The following is a 4,238-nucleotide window of genomic DNA, read 5'->3' as shown; positions in this document are numbered from 1 at the left end:
TTTTTGAGGGGTCGGGGGGTTGTTTAAGGCACATCTCAGGCTTGGCCTCAGCATCCCCCAATGGTGCAGCATGTGCCCAGGGGCCCTGCCCCATCACACAGACACATACCTGGATTTTTCCCCAGGGACTGTCCTTGGCCTAGGGCAAGGCGCTCTGCATTTGCTGTGTTGAGAAGCCACCGTGGTCTGCCTGTGAACGAAGGTATGGTGTTGTTTGTCACTCTTTTTGTATGATTCAAAATACCTCAGCGGACCCGAGCCTTCGCCCCGCCACGGTATAAGAAGGCCTCACTGGCGGACAGCTCGCCAGGCTGCAAGACCCTTAGGCAGCTTGCCAGCTGGCACCAGACCTCGGCTGGCCACCCTTGCACAGAGAGGAGGGCTGGCCCAGCAGGAAAAGCCCAGTCATTTTTCTAACCACAAAAGGGATTTATCAAACCATGGATGGGAGAGGGAGAAGAAACTGGGAGATTTCCTCTTCTCTGGGCTCTTCCTCACTCACAACCTCTGAAACATTCGAAGAGTGACCGCCTCTGTTCTAAGATGCTCAGGAACCAGTGGGTGGCTAGATCGTCCTCGGAGAGCTGGTGGCCATGGGCCTGCTGGGACCCAGAGGCTCTGGAACCCAGCCAACCACTAGAGTTAGCAACGAGCAGATGCTGGTTTGGGAAGGTTGATTCTTGAAGACGAAGTAAAAACCGATCTTTTGAGGCTAAGCTAGCTACTGGATTTGTTTTCTAATGCTGGAGACAGAGGATGTGAGTATGAGAGCATTTCCGTTTGGTCTGTTTAACAAGCCTGTTAGGCTTAAAAATGCCCCTCCTCAGGTACTTTTACTTCCTAAATCCTAGAATCCTCTATGGCAAAAGAGTGAATATCACCTTATAGGACTAAAGAAGTGATCAAGCTAAGGATCTCGAAAGGAGGGACTTATCCTGGATTATTTGAGTGTCTCCAAATGCCATCGCAGGTGTCCTAATAAAAAGAGGCAGAGAGACTCTTCATAGGCACACAGAGGAGAAGGCAATGTAAAGACAGACAGAGAGTGGAGTGACTCAGCCACGCCTAACTTCAAGGGCAGCTGAAAATGTGGTTTAGAGCTGGGCGCCCACGTGCCCATCTAAAATTCAGATAGTTCCAAAAAAAAAAAAAAATCAAATCATTTTATGAGTGAAAGAAATAACACTCACCACTCCCCAAGGAAGACCAACAGAAGGCCCAGCCAGTCACTGGACCCAATGTCGGGAAGTAGCTCCTTGTGACTCAAATGTGTAAGTGAATAAACGAGTTATAGCTCCCACTCCAAATACTCACCCAGTATACAGTCACGGAATCTGAACAGGAAAGCCATGATAAAAATGCCCAATGGGAAAGGGCAAGAAAGGGAAATTCAAGAAGCCAACACGCCCTCCATAATGATAAAAAAAAAAAAATCTGGGCAGAAATTGTCAGGAGTCCAGCCTTGGCAGGGAGGCACATGTCTCGATTCAACTCTGATTCTGTGCTCCAAGTTCTTGCTTGTCCATTCCCCTACTTGGCCTCATCCAAAGTGGCTGCTGGGGAGGACATTCCCTTGTGGGTACTTTAGGAGCAAACCACCAAAGCCTTTAGTAAGCGGGGTTTCTGATGTTCTTCAGAATACAGTTCCGTCCAAATCATAGTGGCTTCCAGAACACAGGTGTGCCCCCCACCTAAAGCCCGCACCTGTCCCTGAAGACCACAGAAGCAGGACCAGACGCCTGCTTCCCACACTCCGGATGCGGACACAACACCTCGCACATCGTGTATCTGATTCTGACCCTAATCGACTTCCCAAAATGCCACCCAAACACAACAAAAAGCCTACCTGTAAGTAAAAAGCTGTCGCCTTAGGTTATGAAATGCTTAAATGCGCCCTTCCGGACTGCGTGGCTCTTAGATTCCCTTCCGTCGGAATGCTCTCTCTCCCGCTTTGCTTCCTTATCCTCGGTTTTAGCCTGTTCTTAGCTTTTCGGAGACTTATTGTAAAACACGAGGCAAAAACAGGGCTATCTGTGGAAAGTACTGCAGAGATGCTTTGAGGACAAGCGCTGGGTTGCAGAGAGTAGCTGACAGCGAGGAAGAAGCTGCTATGAATTATCCACGCTAACTAATCATCCTTGTAGATATAATAATAAAGGAAGCCAAAGAAGACCAAGGGCAGGAGCCAGCTAACTCCAGACTGGAAAGTTCTATAGGACCAATAACATGTTTCCTTTTTTTCTTTTTTTAAATCGGGGCTATATAACAGGACAACCATAGGTTAAAGAGACTTGAGATACATCTAGTGTAATATGATTATTATGAACTTGGATTAAATCCTGGTTTGAACAAAACAATTCTAAAATGATTAAGGCAATCAAGGAAATTCGAGCACTGACTGAATAATCAACACAGAGGAATTATTAACTTTGGGTGTGGTCGCTATATTTTAAGAAGAGACCCATCTTGGTGTGCTGGCTGGAAAATTACTGCTTGGCTATCACCCATGGGAACATAACATTCTAAAAATAAGCTTTCTGCTTCGTACCCTCGCTTGCACACCCGACCTGTGGGTTGACGGTAATGAGCAGGAGAAAAATAGACCTTTGTGTTTAAGACAGAATGAGGAATGGGATTTAGGGCTTAAAAACCCCGTACCTCTACATTTCAGGGCTGCTTAATTTGGGGTCTGCGTACCCCTGGCAGACCCAGCTGGCTGGATAAAGAGCGTGTTTCCTATAACTCACTGGTTTCTGGTGGTCCGTGTGTCTTTCGGGGGCTGGCAGCTACAACATTGGAGGGGCGTTAAAATGGAGAAGGGATTAAGAAGTACAAATTGGTAGTTACAATGGTCATGCGGATGTAAAGTACAGCATAGGGAATATAGTCAATGATATTGTAACAACTATGTATGGGCTCGGGTGGGTACTAGATTTATCAGGGTGATCGCTTCGTAAGTTACATAAATGTCCAATCACTATGTTGTAAACCTGAAACTAATATAATATTGTATACCAACTGTAATCGAAAAATCTAAAAATTGTTTTAAAAAAGGCCTTATCTTTTAGAGGTACATATTGAATATGAAGAAAATAAGATGTCTTATTTTAAAACGAATCTTTGGGATGAAGGGGTGTTGTGGCCGCCAGCCCCCGAAAGACACACGGACCACCAGAAATCAGTGAGTTATAGGAAACACGCTCTTTATCCAGCAGCTGGATCTGCCGGGGGTATGCAGACCCCAAATTAAGCAGCCCCGAAATGTAGAGGTACGGGGTTTTTAAGCCTTAAATCCCATTCCTCATTCTGTCTTAAACACAAAGGTCTATTCACTACCTATCAACCCACAGGTCAGGTGTGCAAGCGGGGGTACAGAAGCAGAAAGCTTATTGTTAGAATGTTATGTTCCCATGGGTGATAGCCTATGTTCCTATGGGCGATAGCCAAGCAGTAATTTTCCAGCCAGCACAGGGGGAAAGGATGGAAAAAAAGAAATATTTATGAAACAAGATTGACAAATACGTTGATAATTATTGAAGCCAGGATGCTAGGGAGTGGAGTTCCTTATATAACAGTAAAAGGAATAAACTTGGTTTTCAATTTCCTTAGTAATGTTGCTATAAATGAATCATTAACCAGAGAACTTCACACTAATTAGCCAATTTGGTTAGAAAAATTGCTTCTATTAATTCATCTAAGTAAGATAAACAGTAATTAGACTAGTCCTTGAAGGATGGATCTTAAGTCAAGATGAGATAAGAGGGTAAAAGGTTTAATATATGGCCTTCCCTTTCCTACAGATAATGAGGGAGGTAGGATGGGAGAGTCTAACTGTGTCCACTGACTAGACATTGCCTAGAGCCTTGATTCAGGACAGTTGCCTTCAAGCCTGCCTGTTGTGGAGTCACCTGACTTGCAAGAATTCAAGATCCCAGGTTAAAAAAAGAAAAGAATAGAAAAAACTTCAGATACGGAGCTTCTAAAAATGTTAGGCAAACATTTAGAAATAATATTGGCAGGTGACAAAAGGACATCTGCATAGCAGGACAGCAAAAATGAAAAGCGAGGATAAGGACCTCCAAAGCGAAAGGTTTATCTGGTGCACATATATGCTAGTGATTTCCAGGCACCAAGGAAGCCACCTAAACAATAGAAGATGCAAACGAATCACTTGGGGAAAACATAGCTTCATGAGGAGTTAATATCCTGGACAATATAAAAAGCTTCCACAAATTAGT

The sequence above is a fragment of the Pteropus alecto genome, unplaced genomic scaffold (genome assembly GCF_000325575.1).
Source record: "Pteropus alecto unplaced genomic scaffold, ASM32557v1 scaffold97, whole genome shotgun sequence".
In the NCBI taxonomy this organism is placed as follows: domain Eukaryota; kingdom Metazoa; phylum Chordata; class Mammalia; order Chiroptera; family Pteropodidae; genus Pteropus; species Pteropus alecto.
This window is presented reverse-complemented; position numbering follows the sequence as displayed.